The 13,111-nt window shown below is 49.0% G+C and overlaps 1 protein-coding gene across 3 annotated transcripts in view; it reads left to right on the top strand.

Moving 5' to 3' along the window:
* LOC134910596 (spectrin beta chain, non-erythrocytic 5-like) overlaps positions 1 to 13,111 on the top strand; it is a 188,481-nt gene that overhangs the window by 6,079 nt on the left and 169,291 nt on the right. For all 3 annotated transcript variants that reach the window (XM_063918821.1, XM_063918820.1, XM_063918819.1), the window contains exon 2: positions 9,022 to 9,274. The gene's annotated coding sequence lies outside the window, so the exon portion shown is untranslated. The remainder of the gene's footprint in view (positions 1 to 9,021; positions 9,275 to 13,111) is intronic.

Genomic DNA, 13,111 nt, shown 5'->3' with positions numbered 1-13,111 from the left:
CGTTCTTCCCCCTTCTTATGATATGTATTCCCCCTTCATGCTGCTGCTTGGCGATGCATTGTACCGCAAAAAACTCCTAGTGTACGTGAGTACACCTGGCCAATAAAGCTGATTCTGATACAGAAAACAGTATTACAACTGTCAGTGTATTATGTGGAGTATTACCAGTAGTGCATTATATAGAGTAGTATTATACTGTATACAGGTTGAGTATCCCATATCCAAATATTCCGAAATACGGAATATTCCGAAATACGGACTTTTTTGAGTGAGAGTGAGATAGTGAAACCTTTGTTTTCTGATGGCTCAATGTACACAAACTTTGTTCAATACACAAAGATATCAAAAATATTGTATTAAATGACCTTCAGGCTGTGTGTATAAGGTGTATATGAAACATAAATGAATTGTGTGAATCTAGACACACTTTGTTTAATGCAAAAAGTTATAAAAAAATATTGGCTAAAATGACCTTCAGGCTGTGTGTATGAGGTGTATATGAAATATTAATGCATTCTGTGCTTAGACTTAGGTCCCATCGCCATGATATCTCATTATGGTATGCAGTTATTCCAAAATACGGAAAAATCCAATATCCAAAATACCTCTGGTCCCAAACATTTTGGATAAGGGATACTCAACCTGTATATAGTGTATTATATGGAGTATTTATTACCAGTGTCATAATATATAGAGCAGTATAATACATACAGTGTAACTATCATTGTATTACATGGAGTATTTATTACCAGACCAGTAGTATTTTACATAGGGCAGTATAATACGGGGGGTAGTTATATGACTGGAACCTACATCCCGGACCCTTACTATCCCGACGGTGGACTATTCCCACTCATGGGTGCCCCGCAGGACATATAAATGCTGAGATTCCGCTATTGACCGCCAGTCACACATACTCAACCCTATAATACATACAGAGTAACTGTCAGTGTATTATACTGAGTATTACTTATTGTCAGTATTTCTTTCTATATAGAGCAGTATAATATATACAGTGTATAAGTGTCAGAGTATATATACAGTAGAGTGTAGAGGTCTCTGTGGATAGGGTGAATCAGACAGTGAATAGTGACCACTACCAATCACCAGTTTTGCACATAAAAATATGTAATGCAGACCTTCTGTAATATTGGAGTCATTATGTGACCAAGTTTGACCATGTTCGGGAGGATGTGTGCATCTGCATTAAGTTTTTTTTTATGTGTAAATAGGAATTTAATACCTACTGGTAATTCCTTTTCTCCTAGTTCGTAGTGGATACTGGGGTTCTGTACTTTACTACATTGGGATATAGATCGGGACCACTGGAGCCTGGCACTTTAAAACCTTTTAGTGTGTGTATGTGTGTGTGCTGGCTCCTCCCCCCTATGCCCCTCCTACCAGACTCAGTCTAGGAAAACTGTGACCAAGGAGACGGACATATCATGAGAGAAGGAATAAATACAACAGCGGTGAGGCAACAAGCCAATACACAACCATAACTGTAAGGAGGGCGCTAACCAGAACAGAGGATAGCAACACCAACCAAACCAGGATAGCAAAGCTACCCCAACAACAGACTGGGACTGCAACGGTGGGCCAACCAAATACCTACACAGGTAAGCAGGATCGAAGCACTGAGGCGGGCGCCCAGTATCTACTACAGACTAGGAGAAAAGGAATTACTGGTAGGTATTAAATTCCTATTTTCTCTTACGACCTAGTTGATACTGGGGTTCTGTACTTTAGTACCATGGGGAAGTCCCAAAGCTCCCAAACAGGTGGAAGAGTGCTGAGACCCCTCTAAGACCGCCGGCCGAACTGAAGGTCATCCTTGGCCAAGGTATCGACCCTATAGAATTTAACAAACGTGTTAGAACCAGACCAAGTAGCAGCTCGGCATAACTGCAAGGCCAAAACACCCCGGGCAGCCGCCCAGGAAGAGCCCACAGACCTTGTTGAGTGGGCCTGAACAGATGTCGGCAAAGGCAGAGCTGCTGAAGTATAGGCCTGTTGAATGGTCAACCTCAGCCAACGAGCAATGGATTGCTTGGAAGCCTGACGACCAATCTTGGTGGCATCATAAATGACAAATAGCAAATCAGATTTTCGATGACGGGCCGTCCTTTTGACATAAATCTTCAGAGCCCTGACCACATCCAAGGATTCAGGACCAATGGAAACATCAGACAACACTGGAACCACAATAGGTTGATTCACAAGAAAAGCTGACACCACTTTCGTCAAAAACTGGGGATGGGTCCTAAGTTCAGCCCTGTCTTCATGAAATATCAAATAAGGGCTCTTACGGGATAAGGCCCCCAATTCTGAGACATGTCTGGCAGATGCCAATACCATCACAGTCTTCCAGGTGAGAAATTTGAACTCCACCCTATCTAAGGGTTCAAACCAGTCTGACTGAAGAAAGGACAGAACCACATTGAGATCCCACGGAGCTGTGGGAGGTACAAAGGGTAGTCGCATATGAAGAACACCTTTAAGGAAAGTTTGTACTTCCGGCAACATTGCGAGTTGCTTCTGGAAGAAAATAGAAAGTGCATAAATCTGCACCTTGATGGAACCTAACGTAGGACCATATCCACTCCAGCTTGTGGGAAAAGTAGAAACCGATCAATTCTAAATTCCACGGGAGAAACCTTCCTACTTTCACACCAAGAAACATACTTTTTTCCAGATACAATGATAACGTTTTGACATAACCATCTTTCTCGCCTGAACCATGGTGGAAATAACTCAGAAGGGAAGACCTTTCCTTGCTAGAATCTCCCTCTCAACTTCCAAGCCGTCAAACGTAGCCACTGTAAGTCTGGACAGACAAGCGGGCCTTGCTGAAGAAGATCGTCTTGGAGCGGTAAAAGCCAGGGATCCTCCAGAGCGATGGCTAGGATGTCCAAGTACCACACCCGTCGAGGCCAATCCAGGGCAATTAGAATTGCCTGAACGCTTTCCCTTCTTATTCTTTTTAGAACCCTTGGGATTAGCAGTAGAGGAAGGAACAGGTACACAAACCGGTACGTCCAAGGTGTCGTCAGCGCGTCCACTGCCACAGCCTGTGGATCCCTCGTTCTGGAACAGTAACAGCATAGCTTCATGTTGAGACGAGAAGCCATCAGATCTATCTGCGGACAGCCCCACCGGTGAATTAACTGTTGAAACACCTGGGGATGTAGGCTCCATTACCCCGGATGGAGGTCGTGCTTGCTGAGGAAGTCTGCTTCCCAGTTGTCCACTCCCGGAATGAATATGGCTGAGATGGCCCTTGCGTTGGCCTCTGCCCAGAGGAGGATCTTTGACACCTCTCGCATTGCCGCTCTGCTCCTTGTCCCCCCTTGTAGGTTTATGTACGCCACCGCCGTGGCATTGTCCGATTGAACCTGGATCGCCCGATCCTTCAGGAGATGAGAAGCCTGCAGAAGAGCATTGTAAATCGGACATTTATTGGCAGTGTAGACTCCTGATAAGACCATATCCCCTGGAACTGGGCCCCTTAGGTCACAGTCCCCCAACCCCGGAGGCTGGCATCCGTAGTCAGGAGAATCCACGAGAGGAAATTGAAAGTCCTGCCTTCTACCAGGTGAGGAACTGGTTTGGGAACGACAAAAAGATTGGAATAAAAACCCCTGTTGCGTAACGGAGGATGTACCGAAACCACCACCCCCGTCTTTGAATAGCCTATTGCATAATAACTGTTGCTGTGGGTAAAGCTAACCAGGACCCCAGTGTAACACTCACCATACCTTGAACTTCGGCGTCAGTTAGAGGGTGGCGGCTAGCTGCTGGCGTGGGCACACATACTAACGATGTGTGATCAGTACCTCAGGAGCTCAGTGTCCTGTCAGCTGGGAGTACGAACCATTAACCCTCAGGAGGTTGGTTGGGTCCCACCTCTAAGTCCCACGAAGCAGATAGTCTGGTTGCCAACCAGAGCTACCTGAAAATAACAAACTAAAATAAAAAATAAAGGAAACTCTCTGGTGCTCCAGAGAAGTGCACCCGGCTCCTTGGGCACATTTTTCTAAACTGAGACTGGTAGGAGGGGCATAGGGGGGAGGAGCCAGCACACACATATACACACACTAAAAGGTTATAAAGTGCCAGGCTCCAGTGGACCCGATCTAAACCCCATGGTACTAAGGTACAGAACCCCAGTATCCACTAGGACGTAAGAGAAAAATTGGTGAGTGCCCACTGGATCAGTGGTGGGGATGTGTCAGTGATGTGCTGCTGTCAATGATGTGCTACTGTCAGTGAGGCAGCCAAAAACAATTGAATTATCCCCTGTGAGTGATACTATTGTGTTATGTACACTTGTGGAATTATACTACTGAGGCTTTGTGTTTTGGTGACAGTAGAAACTAGTCCAGCCAAGCAGTTATATTTTATTGGGAGGTGTACGGACATTGGGAAATAATGCACGGTCATGTGATCTAATGTGTCCAGTCATGTTAGTGAGTTTTCTGTATACCATCATGAGATATACACATATTATATATATATATATATATATATATATATATATATATATATATATATATATACATATATACACTGCTCAAAATAAATAAAGGGATACTTTGTTCTTTACATAGTTGAATGTGCTGACAACAAAATCACACAAAAATTATCAATGGAAATCAAATTTATTAACCCATGGAGGTCTGGATTTGGAGTCACACTCAAAATTAAAGTGGAAAAATACACTACAGGCTGATCCAACTTTGATGTAATGTCCTTAAACAAGTCAAAATGAGGCTCAGTAGTGTGTGTGGCCTCCACGTGCCTGTATGACCTCCCTACAACGCCTGGGCATGCTCCTGATGAGGTGGCGGATGGTCTCCTGAGGGATCTCCTCCCAGACCTGGACTAAAGCATCCGCCAACTCCTGGACAGTCTGTGGTGCAACGTGGCGTTGGTGGATGGAGCGAGACATGATGTCCCAGATGTGCTCAATTGGATTCAGGTCTGGGGAACGGGCGGGCCAGTCCATAGCATCAATGCCTTCGTCTTGCAGGAACTGCTGACACACTCCAGCCACATGAGATCTAGCATTGTCTTACATTAGGAGGAACCCAGGACCAACCGCACCAGCATATGGTCTCACAAGGGGTCTGAGGATCTCATCTCGGTACCTAATGGCAGTCAGGCTACCTCTGGCGAGCACATGGAGGGCTGTGCGGCCCCCCAAACAAATGCCACCCCACACCTTTACTGACCCACTGCCAAACTGTTCATGCTGGAGGATGTTGCAGGCAGCAGAACGTTCTCCTTGGCGTCTCCAGACTCTGTCACGTCTGTCACATGTGCTCAGTGAGAACTTGCTTTCATCTGTGAAGAGCATAGGGCGCCAGTGGCGAATTTGCCAATCTTGGTATTCTCTGGCAAATGCCAAACGTCCTGCACGGTGTTGGGCTGTAAGCACAACCCCCACCTGTGGACGTCGGGCCCTCATACCACCCTCATGGAGTCTGTTTCTGATCGTTTGAGTAGACACATGCACATTTGTGGCTTGCTGGAGGTCATTTTGCAGGGCTCTGGCAGTGCTCCTCCTGTTCCTCCTTGCACAAAGGCGGAGGTAGCGGTCCTGCTGCTGGGTTGTTGCCCTCCTACGGCCTCCTCCACGTCTCCTGATGTACTGGCCTGTCTCCTGGTAGCGCCTCCATGCTCTGGACACTTAGCTGACAGACACAGCAAACCTTCTTGCCACAGCTCGCATTGATGTGCCATCCTGGATGAGCTGCACTACCTGAGCCACTTGTGTGGGTTTTAGACTCCGTCTCATGCTACCACTAGAGTGAAAGCACCGCCAGCTTTCAAAAGTGACCAAAACATCAGCCAGAAAGCATAGGAGCTGAGAAGTGGTCTGTGGTCACCACCTGCAGAACAACTCCTTTATTGGGGGTGTCTTGCTAATTGCCTATAATTCCCACCTGTTGTCTATTCCATTTGCACAACAGCATGTGAAATTGATTGTCAATCAGCGTTGCTTCCTAAGTGGAAGTTTGATTTCACAGAAGTGTGATTGACTTGGAGTTACATTGTGTTGTTTAAGTGTTCCCTTTATTTTTTTGAGCAGTGTACATACATACATACATACATACATACATACATACATACATACCGTACATATATATATATATATATATATATATATATATATATATATACCGTTCAATGTGTAAGTGTCAGTGTATTATTACAAAGAGCAGTGTAATGTATAATATGGGTGTGGTATGTTGGGTAGATTAGACTTAGGTCGACAACTGTTGATCGGCATGGACTAGGTTGACATGTGAAAAGGTCGACATGAGTTTTTTTACTCTTTTGGGTGTCGTTTTATCCGTACAGTGACCGGGAACCCCAATTAGTGTGCCGTGTCCGCTCGCCATGCTTCAGGCAAGGTGCCTCGCTCCGCTACCGCTGCGCTCGGCTCAGGTTACCGTTCCCAATTGTAGTCCACGTGGATCGTAAAGTATGAAAAAATTTTTGAAAAACTAATGCAACCTTTTGTCATGTCAACCTAGAGCATGTCGACCTAAAGTTCCCGTCGACCGGGCCTGCTCCAGGCACGTTCGGCTTGAGCGGCCGCACAGGAGGCTGGGTTTTTAAGGGTGGCTGTCACTTTAAAATTTGGTGCCGGCCGCTAGCCAATCAGAGCTCGCCAACCGGCTCCTGATTGGCTGCCGGATCGCGAACTTTAATGGGCTCACGAACTGGCGCCATATTTGAGATGCCCGCTGCACTGCCACAGGAGATGGGGAGATCGTACTACTAAGGGGGGAAGGAGAGGCACGCGCTCTCCTCCCCTCCCCTTGGACACCAGCAGCATGCCCTGTCTGTGGAGCCCAGAGGCGGTGCTAGGAGAAGGGGAGCCCAGCAGCGGGGGAGCCTAGCGGCGGTGATTGAAGAGGAGCCCGGCCGCCGTGAGCAGCACTTCTGGGGGCATATACAGTATGTATCTGGCACCGTGGGGCCTATCTGGATCTGGCACTGTGGGGCATATCTGGCACTGAAGGCATATTTGGATCTGGCACTGGGGGCATATCTGGATCTGGCACTGGAGGCATATCTGGATCTGGCACTGGGGATATATATGTATCTTCACTGGGGGCATATCTGTATCTGGCACTGGGGGCATATCTGGCACTGGGGGCATATCTGGCACTGTGGGGCATATCTGTATCTGGCACTACTGGGGGGCATACCGTATCATGTGTATCTGGCACTGCTGGGGGGCATATCATGTGTATCTGGCACTGCCGCGGGGCATATCATGTGTATGTGGCACTGCCTCGGGGCATATCATGTGTATGTGGCACTGCCTCTGGGCATATCATGTGTATGTGGCACTGCCTCGGGGCATATCATGTGTATATGGCACTGCCTCGGGGCATATCATGTGTATCTGGCACTGCCGCGGGGCATGTCATGTGTATCTGGCACTGCCGCGGGGCATGTCATGTGTATCTGGCACTGCCGCGGGGCATGTCATGTGTATCTGGCACTGCCGGGGGGCATGTCATGTGTATCTGGCACTGCCGGGAGGCATAGGGAGGGGCCTTAGACTGCACACCTGTAACTGCCAGTAATGTGAGGCGCTACCTACTGAGACTTGTATTTCTACAGAAAAAAATGGGGGTGGGTGTTGTAGGTGCACTATCTCTAGCATTACTGATATCATACAGTTTAGCATATAATAAATAGTGGAGTTTGGTTATGTATTGATCAATGCATTTAGCTGCAGCCCCGCGACAAGGGACTCCACTCTGCTGCAGTACCTAACACTATAGGGGTTCAAACCTAGGGCACATGACCCCCAAACCACCACAACCAGGCGACCCCAGGGCATCACAGGGAATGATTATGTATAGTGAGAAGGATAAGGAATAGGTGAAAAAAGAGTGTTATGTGGGATGTCATGTATATCTGGCACTGCCGGGGGGCATATCATGTGTATCTGGCACTGCTGGGGGGTATATCATGTGTATCTGGCACTGCTTTGGGGCATATTAAGTGTATCTGGCACTGCCGCGGGGCATATCATGTGTATCTGGCACTGCCGTGGGGCATATCATGTGTATCTGGCACTGCCGGGGGGCATATCATGTGTATCTGGCACTGCCGGGGGGGAATGTGTGTATCTGGCACTGCCGGGGGGCATATCATGTGTATCTGGCACTGCCGGGGGGCATATCATGTGTATCTGGCACTGCCGGGGGGCATATCATGTGTATCTGGCACTGCCGGGGGGGGGGGGGGGGGGGGGCATGTGTGTATCTGGCACTGCCGGGGGGCATATCATGTGTATCTGGCACTGCCGGGGGGCATATCATGTGTATCTGGCACTGCCGGGGGGCATATTATGTGTATCTGGCACTGCCGGGGGGCATTTCATGTGTATCTGGCACTGCCGGGGGGCATATCATGTGTATCTGGCGCTATACTGGAGACATTATGGTAAGGAACACTACTGTGGCTGTTATGTGTAAGGCTGCTAATTGTGTGTGTGTAGAGGGGGGGGGGGGGGGGGGGGGGGTGAAAATATATTTATTTCAAGTTTGATAATATGAGATTGCGAGTCCACGCCCATTTTTCGGTGCACGCATGGGGGGCTTCAAAATTTTTTCGCTCGGGGTACTGGTAGGCTTGGAGCTGGCCCTACTACTTACTGTCGACCAATAGTGGTCGACTTAGAGAGTGTCGACCTACTTATTGTCAACCTAAAGACCAGATCCCTATAATATACAGTACTATGTGTCCGTGTATTATTGCCTAGAGCAGTAGAATATACAGTAGTGTGTCAGTGTATTACATAATGCAGTATATAGTAAGTAGTGTATATAAGTGTCAGTATAGTATAATAGATATACAGTACATGTCGGACTGTAGCACCCACGCAATGTACAGTACATCACTAGCACCAGTGTATTATTATATTACACAGCAGCAGCAGTATTATTATTATTTTACATTAACCATGTAACTGTCGGGACTGTATTGCAGGGACCGCTGCCCGTCTCCCCCCAGCCGCCCCCGCACTATGCCCGCCCCGCTCCTCCTGCTCCGCACCGTGCTGCTCCGGGCTCTGGGCAGTAGAGCGGCCGCGTCCGGCGCTCGGCAGCTCAGGAAGGGGGCTCGCTGGGCCGGGTCCCGCCTCTCCATCCTGCTCCAGCGGCTCTGGGACTGGCTGACATCCGAGGAGTTCCGGCAATCCGTGCTGAGCTGCGTGCTGTGCCTGATGCGCCTGGCCCGAAAGGTGGGTGCTCTGCTCCGGGACACTGCTGGGGATTTAGGAGACAGTCATATGTGATACACAGGGACTGGGAGACAGTCATGTGAGACAGGGACTGGGAGACATATGTGAGATAGTCATATGTGATACACAGGGACTGGGAGACAGTAAGGGACCGGGAGACAGTTATATGTGATACACAGGGACTGGGAGACAGTTATGTGAGACAGAGACTGGGAGACTGTAAGGGACCGGGAGACAGTTATATGTGATACACAGGGACTGGGAAATAGTTATGTGAGACAAGGACTGGAAGACTGTTAGAGACCGGGAGACATCTGTGAGATAGTCATATATGATACACAGGGACTGGGAGAGAGTAAGGGACCGGGAGACATATGTGATACACAGGGACTGGGAGAGAGTAAGGGACCGGGAGACAGTCATATGTGATACACAGGGACTGGGAGACAGGAAGGGACTGGAAGACATGTGATAGACACAGGGACTTGGAGAGAGTAAGGGACCGGAAGACATATGTGATACACAGGGACTGGGAGACCGTAAGGGACCGGGAGACAGTCATATGTGATACACAGGGACTGGGAGACAGTGATATATGAGACATAGGGACCAGGAGACAGTCATTTGAGACAGGGACTGGGAGACAGTAAGGGATCGAGAGACATATGTGAGACACAGGGACTGTGAGACAGTCATATGTGAGACACGGACTGGGAGACAGTCTCAGGGACAGTCATGTGAGACAGGGACCGGGAGATAGACAGTCATATGTGAGATAGGGATCTGGGGTCAATCCATCATATGTGAGACAGGGACCAGGAGACTGACAGCTAGTTATATGTGAGACAGGGATCGGAACACAGCCAGTCATACTGTATGTGCGATTAGGAGTGGGAGACAGTCCATCATATGGGAGACAGGAATCTGGAGTCAATCCATCGTATGTGACAGAGGGACCAGAAGACAGTTATTCATATGTGAGGTATAAGGGGCCAGGGTGCCCATTTATCAACAAATATTTGCGGCTTATTCCCCAAAAACACCCTGTATTCCGTGGGTAACCGCACATATACAGTATTGCCTAAATGTATGACTGAGGGACCAAAGCAGATATATCCGATATATATGCTGTGATCCCTCATTTCCCACTGGCAGCCGCAACCCCCAGATGGCATTAGCCTGTTGTAGCCAGTGGGTTATAGATTGCTAAAAACACCAGTAGAGGTCCCCGGCAATGGCCGCCGTGCATGCATGGTCAGCAGACTGCGCATGCGCATGAGTCCCGGCACTGAAACAAGCACATTGCAGGGATGGGCTCCCTGTCCTGAATGCGCCACTTCATACATCTGTCCCATGTATGCGCATCATGCAATGCGTTGTTGTGCGCTAACACCGTGCCAAGATCACATGACAGGAGACAGTCCGTCTTATGTGAGACAGTAAGGGACTATGAGACATAAGGGCCCATTTATAAAAAAATATTTGCTGCTATTTCCCCGAAAACACCCGTTTTGGGGGGGTTAGCCGCAAATATTTAGTATTCCCCAAATGTATGTAGGAGGGACTGAAGCAGGTCTGTCCCATACATGCTGCTATCCCTCCATTCCCACCGGCAGCTACATCGCCCACAGGCTTCTATGGGGGATGCGATGCGGTCAGATTTTTCCAGAATGTGGAGCGGTAGCCTGTTGTAGTCTATGGGCTACACTTCGCAAACCCTCCCCTGCAGAGGGTTCCTCTGGAACTCAGACTGGAAATGGCCGCTGTGCATGTGTAGTCAGCGGGACCGCGGACACTCAGAGCACATCCAAGGGACGGGCCCCGCTGTCCCTGTGGGTGCTCCATAATACATCCCACTGATACAATTGCATATTGCAAAGTGATCCTGGGCACTAATATTGCGTCCAGATCGCATTGAATATGCAATTAATAATAAATTGTCCCCTTAGTGGGCCTGCTTCTGAGGTGGAAGTAAAGCAAAAAAGAGCAAGTAGCTGCACATGGGCAAACCATGCTGCACTGCAGGGGTGCACATACATTTAGATTTTTTTTGCATGCAGAGTAAATACTGACTGCTTATGCATGCAGCCCACAAATAATGGTCAGCTTTATATTTACACTGCAATTTAGATCTGAGTTTGGACGCGCCCTCCCAAATCTAATCTCTCTGCACATTCTTCATCTGCCCCACCTGCAGTGCAGCATGGTGTTACCCATGTACACGGGATGCGGTTAATTTGCCGGCAGTCGGGATCCCGGCTGTCGGAATCCCAACACCCGTCATCCCAAGAGTCCGCGTCCCGGGCATAGTAAATATACTGCCTGGGTTAGGTTTAATGCCGTAGGGGTTAGTTTAGCCGCCCCCCGGGGAGGTTAGGGTTAGAATTGGGCACCCACGGGAAGGGTTAGGTCTAGCCTGCGGGGGATGGAGGGTTAGTTTTAGGCTGCGGGGAGGGGCTTAGGTTTAGGCACCGCTGCAGGGCGGTTAGGGTTAGCAGCGTGAAGAGTTAGGGGAGAGGGGAGAACCGCCCCAACTCACGCCTGTCTCCTGACCGCCGGGATCCCAATCACCAGCATATCGTACTGAATCTAGGTACACAGGGGCAGATTTATTAAGCCTGGTGAAGTGATAAAGTGGACGGTGGTAAAGCACCAGCCAATCACCTCCTAACTGTCATTTCTCTGACGTCCTAAGTGGATGCTGGGGACTCCGTAAGGACCATGGGGAATAGCGGCTCCGCAGGAGACAGGGCACAAAAGTAAAAGCTTTAGGATCAGGTGGTGTGCACTGGCTCCTCCCCCTATGACCCTCCTCCAAGCCTCAGTTAGGTTTTTGTGCCCGGCCGAGAAGGGTGCAATCTAGGTGGCTCTCCTAAAGAGCTGCTTAGAGTAAAAGTTTTGTTAGGTTTTTTATTTTCAGTGAGTCCTGCTGGCAACAGGCTCACTGCAACGAGGGACTTAGGGGAGAAGAAGTGAACTCACCTGCGTGCAGGATGGATTGGCTTCTTAGGCTACTGGACACTAGCTCCAGAGGGACGATCACAAGTACAGCCTGGATGGGTCACCGGAGCCGCGCCGCCGACCCCCTTGCAGATGCCGAAGAGAGAAGAGGTCCAGAAACCGGCGGCTGAAAACTTCTCAGTCTTCATGAGGTAGCGCACAGCACTGCAGCTGTGCGCCATTGCTCTCAGCACACTTCACACCAACGGTCACTGAGGGTGCAGGGCGCTGGGGGGGCGCCCTGGGCAGCAATGAAAGTACCTATTCTGGCTAAAAATACATCACATATAGCCTCTGGGGCTATATGGATGTATTTAACCCCTGCCAGGTTGTCAGAAAAACGGGAGAAGAAGCCCGCCGAAAAGGGGGCGGGGCCTATTCTCCTCAGCACACAGCGCCATTTTCCTACACAGCTCCGCTGCTAGGAAGGCTCCCAGGCTCTCCCCTGCACTACAGAAACAGGGTTAAAACAGAGAGGGGGGGCATTTTATGTGGCGATATTATTATATATTAAGATGCTATAAGGGAAAACACTTATATAAGGTTGTCCCTGTATAATTATAGCGTTTTGGTGTGTGCTGGCAAACTCTCCCTCTGTCTCCCCAAAGGGCTAGTGGGGTCCTGTCCTCTATCAGAGCATTCCCTGTGTGTGTGCTGTGTGTCGGTACGTGTGTGTCGACATGTATGAGGACGATGTTGGTGAGGAGGCGGAGCAATTGCCTGTAATGGTGATGTCACTCTCTAGGGAGTCGACACCGGAATGGATGGCTTATTTAGGGAATTACGTGATAATGTCAACACGCTGCAAGGTCGGTTGACGACATGAGACGGCCGGCA

The sequence above is a fragment of the Pseudophryne corroboree genome, chromosome 4, assembly GCF_028390025.1.
Source record: "Pseudophryne corroboree isolate aPseCor3 chromosome 4, aPseCor3.hap2, whole genome shotgun sequence".
Taxonomy (NCBI): Eukaryota; Metazoa; Chordata; class Amphibia; order Anura; family Myobatrachidae; genus Pseudophryne; species Pseudophryne corroboree.
Note: the sequence above shows the minus strand (reverse complement) of the source record. Positions and strands in the feature narration are given on the sequence as shown.